This window comes from Camelus dromedarius, chromosome 17, assembly GCF_036321535.1.
Source record: "Camelus dromedarius isolate mCamDro1 chromosome 17, mCamDro1.pat, whole genome shotgun sequence".
NCBI lineage: Eukaryota > Metazoa > Chordata > Mammalia > Artiodactyla > Camelidae > Camelus > Camelus dromedarius.
Window position 1 is genome coordinate 23381839 of NC_087452.1, and position 14947 is coordinate 23396785.

The 14947-nt window shown below is 42.3% G+C and overlaps 1 long non-coding RNA gene across 2 annotated transcripts in view; it reads left to right on the top strand.

The window, feature by feature from the left end:
• LOC116158368 (uncharacterized) overlaps window positions 1-1621 on the top strand; it is a 258698-nt gene extending 257077 nt beyond the window's left edge. Inside the window, exon 6 of one of the 2 annotated variants that reach the window (XR_004142676.2) lies at window positions 875-1621. This is a non-coding gene — a long non-coding RNA (uncharacterized LOC116158368). The remainder of the gene's footprint in view (window positions 1-874) is intronic. The other variant, XR_004142678.2, reaches the window with a different exon arrangement.
• The last annotated feature ends 13326 nt before the right edge of the window (window positions 1622-14947 follow it).

Below are 14947 nucleotides of genomic sequence, written 5' to 3' on the forward strand. Positions count from 1 at the left end.
GGCTTCTTGTTTCATTTTCCACTATAACAATGTTACAATAAATATCTATATCCATCTCTCTCTATTTATCTATTATCTATTTACATTTTTATATAAATGATATACATAGATGCTTTATTTCTGTAAGAAAGAGACCCCAAATGAGGTTATTGGCTTAAGGAAGCAACCTCCTTTGCAATCCAGACGTAGAGGCAATTATAGCCACAAGTAACCAATGTTCTTCTTATATTATTTGGGACCCCTTGAGGGTCATATAGTAAAATAAAAGGACAATGATCAGTGGAATTCAAAGTGAATTTATTGGCACAAACACCCTTCACATCACAGGACCAAGCAACGTCTCCATCTGAGCTTGATGGCGAGGAATTTTCACAGAGAATTCACAAACTAAAGTGTGGTGGTATCTTTGCGAGGCCCTCCCTCATGGCCCATTCTCATCACCATGACAGCTTCTTAGACGGGGTAGCGAGAGCGGTTTCTAATAGTACCTTAGCCGAGATGCTTGTCTCCTCCTTGGAGTGCTAAACTTACCCATGACTTGTTATTCCTATTTTGAAGAATTAAATTTTGAAGAATTAAAGACAACTGAATGTTAAAAAAAAAAAAAAAGATATTAGACTCTTCTTTTGGTGGGGACAGGGGCTGTGGCAGCCTTTGAAAGTAGCAGTTTTCTAAGCAATTATTTAGGGACATTACAAATAACAGAGAGAAAGCCATTTTTGTCTGCAGGGTGATTCAGTGCTCTTGGAGCTCAAGAAGTCTTACTAGGAAACGGGGAGAAGGTTATTCTCTTAAATTGGAGCCCAATTGAGATATTAGGTTTCTTATAATGAATAACAATTCCTTTATAATTATTAACATTCTGTCTCAGCAGAAGCCTTGGCACAGAGATGGCTTTGAAAATGGATCCTGAGGGCTTTAAACACCCAGCAGAGAAGAATTTGTGCTGTAAAAGCCTTTCCGCTTCTGCTCGGTGTAATGGAAACTCTGGACCAGAACTCCGGAGATCTAGGTAACGCTGAGCAAGTCAGGTAAACTCTCTGAGTTTCATTTCCTTTCTGTAAAATGGGGCTGATATTCCCCCCACCCCTTGGCTAATGCCTCCCTGCGATCAATGAAATAACACACCTGGAAGGACACTGAAGACAGAGATGGAGGTTGAGAATGCAGACTCTCGAGTCATCCAACCTCTGTGGCTTTCCTGGTGGCTCTTGGGTCATCTTGATCCTATAACTTGCCCTTGGACCTTCCGCTTCCAAAAGGGGGATAATATCCCTGCCTTTATGACTGATTAAAGCATGAGATGGGATCATGCCTTCAAAAGAGCATACAGTGCCTGGTACATAATGAGATCGCAATAAGTAAGAGCTATTATTTGTAAAGTGTCACTCGAATGTGATAGTTCTTTAAGAAAGAGCTAGATTTTCTTTCCCCCCCCCCTGAGGTTACTTAAGGATTTCCTTCCATTCCATAGCTGCTGTTTTTCCTCTCCTGGCCTTTCTGTTCTTAGCAAGACCCAATTGCCCTGTCTCTGAGAGACAAATAGGGGCCTCAGTGCGAGAATCAAGGCTGCAGAAAAGGGGTGAGAACATGAGATCCGGCTTGGAGTTTGATGGGAAGCCAATGGCAGGAGCCCCTGGGCCCCTCCGCAGGCCCCAGTGTGAACACCACATCAGCTCCCGACTGCTCGGCATCCCGGAACAAACCAAGAGATCAAAGAGCAATGCATGGGATCCGACATCAATAGAGAAATTCGCTTCGACCCACTTTGAGATGAAGGCGAAGCGGGAGTTACAGAATCAGCAAATATACGCCCTTGGCTTCTCCATTCACTAGCTGCCATGTCATCTTGCTTTCTTCTTGTTGTCCTCAAGGTCACGAAATGCTTATTGTTTGAATCAGTCATCCCAGGCCAAGAATGGAGGCCCATATGTGTGTGGCTGGGCTGGGGCAGGATCACTGGGCACTAGCTCCAGGGTAAGGGAGAGCTCTGGCTTTATGCTGTAGGTAAGAAGGTCCTGTTCAGAATAATCATCACAGGTGTGGGATGGAAGGCCCTTGTAACATGGTGAAAAGTCAGAGGACTTGGAGACCCCTCTGGAGGTGCACAATCTCCAGACACTACAAATAATAATAGTTATTCTCCAATATTAAATTTTCCTCTCCTGCTTTCTAATTCCCTTTCTTAAGTCTGCTTAAAATACCACAGCCTGGTTGTCATTATGTTTTGAAGGGCTAAGAGAAGGGCCTGTGTCCATGCTTGGAGTGAATAAAACAAAGAGAGAAACACATCACAAGATGACCCAATTGGCCCACGTTGCCCTAAAAGAATGTACTCCAGAGCAAAGAGTGATTTGGGGGGGCTACAAAGTCTTCAAGACAGATTTCCACCTGACCCCAAAATAACCTAGGGAGGAGATCCTGGTCTGTTGTGAGTTGGCTCAGGGTATTGTCTTGTTGGTTTGGTCACCCCCAAAGGGCAGAGAACTGTGGATCATCTGAGGTATGTAATCATCACAATAGCAACCTGAGCAGCTGCCAGTTCTTGACCACCAGCAGATGCTAACAAGGACATCAATGCGGATAGGAGGCAAGTGGTATTAACCCCATTTTACAGGTGAGGATCTGAGGCTCAGGTCACTTATCTAAGGTCCTGTTGTAGGTATGCGGCGATCTGGGGTTCAGATCGAGGTTGGTGTGTCTCCAAAGATGGGGCTCTTCAACACACACAGCATCTTGTAGGATATCAAACCAGAGTTTTATATCCAGCCCCATCTTTGCCAGAATTTCCTTCCAACAATGCAGCTAAATTCCCTGCCTTAAAAGTCCGAGCAGAACTTGGGGGAAGGGTGGCACTTATGGGCTACTGACTCCTGCCTGGTGTGACTGTAGAGATGCCCAGAGCAGACAGTGTGTGGCGGGAGGGGGCGTGGGAGGGCAGCCACCACCAGGGGTAGGGATGTTCCATGGATAACAGTCAGTCCGGCTCCCCACATCAAGATGGGGAACACCGTTTGGAATTCATTTACTTCTGCCACCCAGCAGAATTTTCTTGCAGGGATGGAATTGTTCTACATCTCCACTAGCCTCGTGTGGCTTTTGAACACCTGAAAGATGACTAGTGAAGTGAGGAACTAATTCTTCATTTCATTTCACTTCCATTTAAATAGCCGCACGTGGCCAGTACCATGTTGGACAGAGCAGGTATAAACCATCTCTGCTGCCCAGTATGGTTCTTGTCACAACTGTGAGTCAGGGAGCTCCATCTCACTTTCCATGCTGGCATTCATGAAAATCAGTACAATTTCCAGGAACGGCTCTGAGGTCAGACTGCCTGAGCTTGCAGCCTGGCTCTTCCATGTCCTCCCTGTGTAACCTCTCTGTGCCTCAGTTTCCTCATCTGTAAAGTGGAAATTAAAGACTGTTACTACTTCACAGAGGCATTGTGAGGATTACACGATTTGGGGTTTTAAAAGTACTTTACGAAGTACCCAGAATGCAGTGGGATGATAAGGATAAAGAAATGAACAAGATATCTTCCCTGCCCTCAAGAAGCTTTTGTACCACTTCTGTGCCTTTAGGATTTTTATTCATTCCACTGCCCCCAGTCCAATGAGTCTAAACAGTATGCATAGACCAGCAGCGTGGGTCTAAATGGCATGTATAGATCAGCACTATTTGCTGTGTGTGGGGAGAACCTAGCACAGCACCTGACACATGGTGGGCACTCACTAAAGAGCAGCTTTTCCTCTTGGTGAGTGAGATTTTGTGACATGCAGAGCTAGAATGGACCAGATTTTGTGCACTCTCGGCCTCCTGAACACTGGACTCTCTAGCATTATAAGCGAGTGTTACCACGGTGGGGTTTTCTTTTAAAATTTTCTTCCCTTGGCCGTATTTCAAAGACTTCATGAGACGTGGAATTGCCAGGGCCCCGGGGGGTAGTGGGTGCCCCTTCTGGATCCAGAAGTCCATCAGGGGAACACGCAGTCATCATCTGTGTCACCTAATCAAGTAACGTGCACTGGGTAGTTTTTCTTTCTTTTTTTCCCCGAGATCCACTGGTTTCTTCTGAGGACTGAACACTTGTTTTCGCTGGGAAACCACTCCTCCCCATTACGGCTCACGTCCTTCGGTGGGTGTGTCCGACTCTACAAGGAGGGACGTGGTTTTGGGGATCAGCTAATCGGAGCCCTCAGGCCCTTAGCTGGGGTGACGGGGCATAAGTGGCTTTTGGCCCAGATCAATCCAATGAGGTTCAAGTCAAAACTTTGGGGTTGGGAGAAACTCTTGGGAAGAAAGAATGTTTCTCCCCAAAGGACTTAAATTGAAAGGACATCATCTGGGGTTGCCAGAGGATGTTATGTGGAGAAGGCCCGAACTGGGGTAAAATCAACCCGAAGCAAAGCAGAACTGAAGAAAACGGGGCTGAATCTTGCTGGCTTCTCTTGAGTCTGGACCCCTGTGCCGGAAGCTGTTACTGCTGGGCGGTAGGGATGTGAGCCGGCACATCCCCTTCCTTGTAGACCAGTGTGAGTTGAGTTTCTGTTTCTTGTAACTCAAGCAGGATATTCCCTGTGCCATTTCCTCGGGGTAAGAGCGTTGCTCCCAGCAACTCTGCCGGAGTGGAGGCCAGCCGACCTGCGCTCCCCTTCCCTTGGAAGCAGCCTCTGGAGCTCTTACCCATGAAAGACCAAACGGCAAAAGCCACTCACGTGCTCGCCACAGCAATTTTAAGGTTGTCCAGTGTGAGACCGACCCGAAGAAGGGATTCCCAAAAGGGCCTTGCTTATGTAATTTAAATTCTAAAAATAACCACAGATTGAGTCTGACAGTCCCGCAGGGGACTCCTGACTGCCTAACCTGGGATGGAGGGGTCAGAGATGCTCAGCGAATGAAAAACAGGCTGACAGCAAAATGGGCTAAGAACGAAATCATCACTTACCCTGGGCAGAGCAGAAGCCTGGCTCCAAGTGGCACATTTGTGACTTTGCATTTATTTAACAACTTCTCCAAGATACCTTCAGCAGCACAGGAGGAGAGCTGACCCATTCTGGGGGTCTGGAATCAATAGACTAATAAAAGTAATCCTTAAAAATAGCTTTCCCTTCTTAAAACATATTTCCCATTAAGCAGGATCCAGAAGAAAATTTTTATCTGGGCCCTGACTCATTTTTCTGTGGTTTGAAATGGTAATACAGAAGCCTTGGTGTACGAGATGGTGAGCTGCCTGGATACCGTGCACAGGGGTTCCGATCCTGAATGGAGACTCCAGCCCGGGTTTCCCAACTCTCCTGGGTGAGCAGCTCCTCCTCCCTCAGGTGGGAGAGGGGGCCAGGCTTTAGAGGCTCCCAGACTTCACTTTGCTGAGAGGGATGTATCTGGTGTTCTCATCCTGTTCCCATCAAACTGAAACCGGGAACCCAAGAACAAGAAGCAGGGTCTGGCATGCTGAGAATGACACTGGGAAGAGGGCAGGGGAATTCCCTGGGAGCGGTGTCTGCTTATTATCCTGCAGGTGATTGGAGAGAAGAGAGGGAAGAAACAGGTCTTCGGATGAAGGCAAACCCTTCAGGACTGGTGGCGGTTTGTGGACAATATCATTTTCTTGGGCTTGAGTCTTTCCCCGTTCTGACTCCCTCAGAATGAACCTGTCCTTAAGACCCCATTCCTGTTGTTTTTCCCTCAAGGATTCTCTTTCCTACATATGTAGAAGGAAATATCATTCTTTTTTTTTTCATTTTCTGCCCAGCACTTCCGAGACAAGTAATAATCTGGGATCCATGTCCCATCTCCTCCATCCACGTGTCGTAGGAATGAGAATTCCCTAAGGAGATTTTTCTCAAAGGGAGGACTTGGACCATTTGTACCTATTATTTCCAGGGTGCCTGACAAAAACATATATTCCAGAAACCCAGTATAGACTTAATACATCGAAGACATGGGGAATGGAGCCCAGAAATTCCCATCTTTAAGATGGTTTCCAGGCATCTTTTATGCACACTAAATTTGAAACCCCTGCCCCAGTGGTAAGAGCAGACATTTTGAGTTGCCACAAGCAGATGCAAATTAAAGGCTTTTATCTCCAGAGGAAGTCCCCACTTGAAGGAGTGGTGTTCAAGCTTGATTGGGGGAGTGCAGTGGTTAAAAAAAAAAAAGAAAGGACAGAAAAAGTGTAATCCCGCACTTTCCTTCCCACCTCATGGTCAAAGCTGTAGGTCCAGTTTCTCTCTACACAGGGAGAGACTTACCTTGAAAATTCCAGAAGCTTCAAGCTCCTTCGTAAGTTCAACTCAAAGTCACTTTCCCTGAATCTGTGGTTAATGCTGTTCTACGGGCTTTGGAGTTTGGGCTGTCCCTTATGCCACCAGAGATGGCAGTGTGCTGTAAAAATGATTTGATTACAGACCATAACCTGCATTCTTGGTAATGGGGAAAGTGATTATTTCACAGTCATGCTGTCTGGGCTCTGAAGCTGAATAACGCCCATGGGAAGGACAAAGAGAAAATGAAAAGTTTGCTTCAAGCTTTCTTAACTGGAATTTGGAAAGGATGCGAAGCAGAGACTGGAGGTTATCAACGGGAGATGGAGGACCCAATTATTAGCAGTTGCAAATTGAACCAAAGGGGCTTTCTGGACAGCAGACAAGATACGGTGAGAGTTCTCCAGGATGGTATGTGAATGGTGTCTCACGGAAGCAATATTAAGGTGGGAAAGTGATGACTGATCACACAAGGTGAAATATCTTTACTGAGGAACCCTGCCATAAAGTGAGAAGATTAAAAAAAAAAAAAAAAAAAAAGCCAAAAGGAGAACCCTAAGCTCCGCTCTTGGTGGCAGTAGCTATGTGCATCAGGAGTAGGGAGAAAAAAACTAGGGGATGGCTTGATGACCTCTAACAGGTTTCCTGAGTTTTACTTCTTAATCCTTGCAATGATCCTCTGAAGTAAATACCATAGTGAAGGAGCCTCGGGACCTGAAACATTAAGGAACTTGCCCAAGGCACCTATATTTGTCAGGTTACTGTGGGAAAGGATTTGACTCTTAAATCCTTTAACGATGGCCTTTATAGAGACTGGAATCCAAACTACAAGCAAGAAACCGTCTTAGAACCTTATTTACCCTATAGGGTATCGAGGTATCTGATAGCACAAGGTCAAATCAAGACCATGAGGTACTTGTTTGGTAAAAATGAAAGAAAACACAGGAAGCCCTTAGTGTCTGCACAGATGAAGCAGGCACCCCACAGATGAACGCCGTGTTCATCACCATTATCATCATCATCAACATGTTATCATTACGATCTTTACCATCACTCCCCCAATAGGACAAATTTTAGAGGTTGCTGAATCTTAAGACTTCTCTAAAGCTAACTATATAAAACTCTAAATTAAAAATAGAATAACAAAGCAGGTTGTGAGTAGATTCAACTGCTCTGGGAAATTTCTACATGGTTCAGTGTGACTGAGGGAGACACGAGTTGGGATTTGAACCCAGGTCCATCTGACTCCAGCATCCGAATAGATCTTTTCCTGTATCATTCTGCTCTTCGCCTTGGATCCTCTGCTTACCTGTTTCTCCCTGCCCAGAAAACCCATTCTGTCCTCCTTCTCCTTTAAAAAAGTATCACCTTAAAACCTTTCTGACACTATCACAGAGACATATTTCAAAATAGAGATTCTCCCCAGATCACAGTCTTTGGTACATTTTTCCATCTTTCAGACGCATTGGACTATAAACCATTGTCAGCTCTGTTTTTCTAGTTCCTCATACTCTTTCATATTCCAGCTCTAGGTGTTCCTCCTAACTGGTCCTGTAACACCCACGGCGTGTAGATCTATCCTTGAACCATCTGGAGGACACTATCATTTTTTTTTTCTTTTTTATTGCCTATATTCCCAACTAGACTGTGAGCTCCTTGCAAGTGAAAAACAGGACTCATTGTTCATATTCTCAGGATCGAGCCCAGAATCAGGTACATAATAGGAGTTCAATAAGGGGTACAGATAGGTGTGTTTCTTAAGCCAGTGTAAAAATAATTGAACTCTAAAGTCAGGAGTTACTTAGCGAGCATTACTAGAAGACCCCCTTTACCTACCATCCATAAATGATAAGGATTCGCATAGCCTCTGCTCACAAAATGTAACTTAAATGACAATTGATGCTGGTCCCAATGGTTAAAAAAAAAACACATCCACATTTCAATTAGCAGAATGAAGTGCCTTTGAGGTCCTGGAATGCACTTTGAGGGCACATTCACCAGAACTCTTGGCTCACTACAAGGTTTCACATATAATTCTTGTCACTTAGCATCCCCAGGCTCAAAAATTGGCACATGCTGAAAGGAATCTCTGGGGTAAGAGAAAATCCTGATTCCCTGATATGTTCCAACAGGGACAGAAGGATTGCAGTTTCATTTCCTGCCAATTTCTAAATTATGAATATTTTGGTATGATTATAAGGAAGGGAGACAGGCCTACCCAGGGAATCAAATAATCCAGGAACATGAAAACATAGGTTATTGTTTTCCTCTCCTTTTCCTCGCAAGTTGATTTGTTTTGCCTTCGCCAAAGAAAATAAGGTCAGGTGGCAGGAACATTACTTTGGGAAATGTGAATCTACAAAGTCACAGTGAGAGGAGATTTGTCTCTCTTAGTCAGTCACACCATCCAAATGCATAACACTGCTCTGGTTTCCTTGGAATTATGGACACATTATTTGATTAGTTTAAGCCCTTTTTTTTATGTTAAAAAAAAAATCACCCTGCTTGACCCCCTCTCTGCCAAATACCTCTCCAGATTAGGTAAACTCTTTAGGAACCATCTCTTTGAAAGATTTGTAGTAAAATATAGACTGCTTTAAAAGAATTCCTTAATCAGAACAATAATAGAGGTGAGAGCAGACTTCTTTTTAAGTTTCTAGAGTGAAATGTAAACGCTTAAATTTTTATGGCATCTTTTTGCAGTAATCTGAAACACGGTTTTTTGTTATGTTAATGAAACACATTGCTATCTGAGGACTCACCAAATTTTCCTTCCATACATAAGCACTTTCAGAATCCAGACAGATTAGGTAAGGGCAGGACTGCCTTTCCCATCCCCATTTTACAAGCAAATATTCCAATATCCAGCATATGTTAGTTGAATTAATGAGAGCCATAAACAAAGAAACCAAGATTAGCGATGGACGCACTCAGTGGAAAACTTCATCTTACACTAAAATCGTCTCTCTTTTTTTTTTTTGTCCTTTGAATGTTATTGCTAAATATAAGATGAGAATGCTTTCTTGTACTTGCCTTTATGTTTCAGTCCCGTTCACAGACTTTCTGACTCACCCCTATTCATGATCAAACACAAACTCCACAAAAGGTTTAATTGCATCCAGACTTTAATAAATATTCTTTTGGGGATCTGCAAATAAGACTATAGGAAGGTGGGGCAATCATTTTGTTATGCAAATACAAGCTAATGGAGGCTCTTTCTGAAAGCTATTTAGCTGAGCCCTCAAAAAGCAATGTCTGAATGGCCTTTTCTTTCTTTTTTTTTTTTTTTTTCTTCCAGGAATGTCAGCCTCATTACAAGTCTGGTTATAATATCCTTATTTTGTGATCATTTGGCAAATAAGTTCTTCCTGAGATGAATTTTGCTAAAACACAGAATGATAACTTCAAGTATTTTTATAAGCTATCTCAAATGAAGTTCTTTATTCAGGGATGGAAGGTTAAGATCTTGATAACAAAGAATTTTTGTAGAAGCTTCTCCAACAGGACCTGTCCTCTCTGCAGTGGGTAAGTGCTGGACACCTCTCTTCTTGGCGTTCTTCCGTTCAGCAGGATATAAATTCTTGTATAACGTTGACAATAGCTTCCATTTCCTGAGCATGTGCCCACCAATGGTGTAAGGCATTGTAGATGCGTGAATTCCATTCCTCTTCATAAAAATCCCTCTGCGTTATTGGTACTTTCATTGCCAGTTTTAAGGTTGAAGATTTGAGGATCAAAGAACTAACTACCCTTTTCCAGGTCACACAGCTGATAGAACCAGGATTTGAAAGCAAGTCTGATTCCAAAGACATAACTAACTCATACCCTGTATTCAAAATACGGTGTTTTAGATTCTTGGTTTGAGTTTCTTTTTTCTCTCTGAAAACAACTCAGTTAATAAAACAAGAGGTATGTAGACATGTTTTACCCAGAGAGTCATGTCTATAAGGATTAAAAAAAAAGAAAGGACAATATACAAACTATGGAAATAGAGTTACCAGAGCTATTGCCCCAAAATCATATCCCTGCTCCTCCCTTGAACAGCAACCAATTATTCTTATCTAAGTTTCAGGAGGAAGCTGTAAAGAAAAATAATGAGAACCAGTTAGAATCAACTAGGCCCAAGATGGCAGAGGATCTGCCTTCCAGTGGACCTTGAGCCTCATTATATTCTCATTGTAATGCATTAGCATGCTAGATGACACACCCACCAGCGCCATGACAGTTGCCAGTTACCATGACAACCAGAAAAGCCCATACAAGGACTGAAAAGGGGAGATGCATAAGTTCCAGACCCAAACCACATCCCTGTTCTCAGATAACTCATGAATATTCCTCCCACTCTTTCCAGTTCACTCCCTTTTACCTTGATCCTCCTATATATTTGGTGCCTCCATCCAAATTGGGTTGAGAAATTGATTTGTGAACTAGGTTCCTCTTCTCCATTCTTTGGCCATTGGGTAAAACCTATCCTTTTTCAGTCTCTGCGTCATTGTCATTATTGGCTTGCTGAAGTGAATCCAATCAGAAAAAGAACCTTCCTGGTTGGGACAGGAATTATTGGCCCAGGCTAGGACCTGATCAATTCAGTAACAATAGCAAAAGACAAAAGACCAAATATTTAACTGTGGAACTATATCAGTAATTATGGAATAAGGTTGATGTGGAGATGTTAGAATTTTTCCTTTAGCACCTAAATGCCAGTTAACCTGGGCAAACTTGGGGATAAAAACAAACTCTTAACAGGCTACAGTTTCTCTTACTTTTATAACCAGTTACTCCTGTGAGAGATTAATTTTAAAGTCGCATATTTTGTATCATGAATTTGGGCACAATTTGAACATTCATCACTTTCGTCCCCCCAACTAGTAAATTACCAGTGGGGAACTGAAGACTTGGTTGCACTCAATAACCTTGAATGTATAATTGAGCCCTGTGATGAAGTTGCCCCATGATGAAGCCATTCCCACTGCCTGTGAAGTTGCCAGAGGTTATACATATGTATCAGGGGGGAAACAAATGATGACTCGGTTTTATGTGATTACTCAACCTATTGCCTGAAGGCATCATCATACACTTAGGGTTCTCCCTCTTCCACACTTTTTCTAAAGTAATCAAATAGGTTATGGCCACTGCATGGCAAATGTGCTGTTTTAATGGCTGACAGTACAAGTGACTTGGTGACTCATAGGAGTCTCATTTTGTTGTGCAGTATAAATAGTAGTTCAAGGACCGATACGGACCTATGATTTAGGTCTAACTTTTTGCAGTCTCTTCACTGTGAGTTGACTTTGAGTGCAGACTATTCCTTAAACATTTATTGCATTTCCTATGCTGAGCTGTTTGGAAGTGGAGATTGATTTTCACCAGTCTGAGGAAAAGTCTGTACACTGGTCTTTTCACAGTGTGAAGTAATGCCCTGTGTGGAAAAGTTAGAACAGTATCTCTGTGATAGTTGATGTGCCAATCACACTCCAGGTGTTCCCCTTAGATTTCCAGCTGACTCTTCCAGCTTCACGACTTTGCCCCCATCCTTTGCTTAACTCTCTTCCTCATGCTGGCATACCTTCTCAAAATGTCAAAGTAGACTAAGATATCAGAATAGGTGAAGAGGGCGCAGGTACTAAATCTACACTGAAAGAACACACCACCAGCTTCTTCCAAGACCTGTGTCTGACTCTCACAGTCGGCCACGGGTTTCCAATGCTAAGTTGCCTTTCTCTTAAGGGGCAAGAGGTTTCTCACTGGCCTTAGTAAACTGTGCCCCGCTCCCTGCTTCCAAAAAGTAGGGCCTCGCCTTGTTATTTGGAATAAAATTTCATAATAATTATCAACAGTCCCTCACCATCTCCATTGGCATTTATCAGAAGCTTACTATGGGCTATACTTTGTTCTAAGCACACACGTGCGTTAGCTCGTTATCTCCTTCACAGATACTGCCAAGAGGAGTACCAGAATTCCAAGTAAGTACAACTGATGGAGAGAGACTCACTCTTAAGAAACAAGTATGGGGTTCAGCCAGATTCTTGGCTGCAGGACAACCAGGGATCTTGAGAGCCTGAGCCACTTGGTGAAAGGTGGTAGCTTGGGTTATGATCTTGCAGAGAGAAAGGCAAGCTTCTGGCTTTCTTCTGTCCCCTCCTCAAGAAGAGGGCATAGAAATCAGATTTATCAGATACTGTATGCCAGTTGAAGCGTGTTAGTGAGTGGGCAGGTCACTGTGCGCTGCAGAGCTGTGGCAGTCTTGTAAATATCTCTCTTCTCTCCTCTTTTTCCATGTGACTGGCGTGAGTAGATTCAAGGCTTGCAGGCTTGGGGCAGGCTTTTCCTCTCGCTCCTTTGCTGGCATGCCAAATTGTTCTGATTGTTATTTCGGTTTCCTATACCTTGCAACTGATCAGAAAGTGATAAAACATCAAAATATGAATTCTAGATGCTGAAGGCAGAGATTCTTCTGCTCGGATATAAAGCCTAAAAAGTATGTTTTCCTCAGGTGCTATCAGAGCTCTGTGTTGGGGGATTACTGAGCCCTGGCCCAGTTATCATCACAATGGCATTGTGATTTTTATCTGCAATTGTTCCTTGTACATTTCTCCCAAGAGCCACACTGGTTGAAGGACAATGAAAGAATAGGATTTTTACACTGATAAGTACCTGGTTGGAATATACTAAACCCCGTCATAATGCAACCCTAGATGCAACCCAGAAGTCCATTGCTCCTCGTAGTAAATTGTGAGGTACAATGTGTAAGTGAAAAGTAACAGCAAGTCAGCATCTCCCTAAATATTCTTTTGGAACCAGACTGGCTAGAAAGTTCCTACTGATGAAAAAAATAAGAGAAGGGTAATGGCATTTGTATGGACAATGGGCTGGAATACTGGCCTCCGCTGTAGAAGAGTCCGTATCACCCCAAGAAGAAGAGGAAGGGGACGAGGGACACTCTTATGAGCAGAGCTCAGGCCTTAATCTGTGAATTTCCCTTTTGGTACCGGCATGTGGATGACTAGACCTGGTTTAAAGCATTTCCCCCAATACGTTAAGCTCTACTGACCTGTGACCCAGATGGTAGTATCCACCCCTAGATCAGGACCCATCCTTACATTTTAACTTACTCTCCCTTCATTCATCGAGCCTCTCTCAACCTCTTTTTCTTACTCATTTTCTTCCTCCAAAAGACTAGCTATCCAAAAGACCCGTATGTTTTAGGGTAGCCTAAATTGAGGGAATTCCCTATTTTCAATTATTTGAAATTGAAATCAATTTGTTATTATGAAAATACCGAGGCCAGTCCTCCCTATTTACAATCTGTAAAAAGCCCCCAGTCTAAAGCCAGTGCAGTTTGTGACACCAGTTAAATATAACCAGACACTCTACCTGGAAAATTATTCTGAGCTGGTGAAGATACAATGGTAGCGGCATTTACCAAGGGAAGCCAAATTGGAGAACTGGGCTAATTAGGGGCATTATCTACCTAATATCTTACATGGAAACAGCAGGTATGTATTTTTTTTTCCCATTTATTTGCTGGCATGTCTCCATATTGCAGAGTCCGTGCAAAGACTCAGTCCTTCACTTTGTCCATGTAAACACCAGCATAAACTGCATTTCAGTTTACACCACATCTAGCTCCCACTTCTGTTAAAAGAAATTGCATACACAAGAAATGTGATTATCCTGGTGACTAGTTGGACTTCAAAAAGTTAAATATTTATTGTAAAATACGTTCCATTTTTCTTTATCATCTTTTTAACTCATAAGGGGGTTTTCCAAGACCCCTTCCTATAAGCAGTATTATTTATCATTCTAAAACATTTTGTTTTGTTGCCTAGAAGGGCCTTAGAGAAGATGTTTTTGTGTGGCTTGATTCTATTATTTTAGTCTTAAGATCATGCTTTTATTCCACCTTAACCTGCTTCATTTGACTTTGGCAAAAATTATATGATAAAGAGTAATGATGAACAACAGGTTTTGCAAACAAACAACAACAAAAAAACATTTTCTAAGTCCCTGAAAATGCTTTGTAAAACAAGAAAGAGGTCGATTAAATAAATAAGCAAATATTCTATTATTCAAGAATCTACTTCTGAAAAAAGTCTATTTCTGGATTATGTGATTTTTTTTTTCTTTTTCCTTCCAGTTTTATTGAGATATAATTGACATACAGAAGTGTATAAGTTTAAGGTGTACAGTATAATGATTTGCCTTACATAACATCATGCAATGATTACCCCAATCATTTTAGTGAACATCATCTCCTATAGATACAAAATAAAAGAAAAAATGCTTTTTCTTATGGATAAGGATTCTTAGGATTTACTCTCTTAACAACTTTCGTATATAACATACATCAGTGTTAAGTATATTTACCATGTTATGCAATACATTCCTGGTACTTACTTATCTTAAAACTGGAAGTTTGTACCTTTTGACTACCTTCATCCAATTTCCTCTTCCCCCATCCCCTGCCTCTGGTATCCACAAATTTGATCTTTTTAAAAATGAGTTTGCTTGCTTGTTTGTTTTTGAAGTGTAATTGACCTACAACACTATGTTAGTTTCTGGTGCACAACATAGTGAGTATCTACTTCTTTATGTTACAACTACCTGTATCTATCACTCTGTTTCTGTTTTGTTGTTTGTCCTTTTGTTTTTTAGATTCCACATATAAGTGCATTCATACAGTA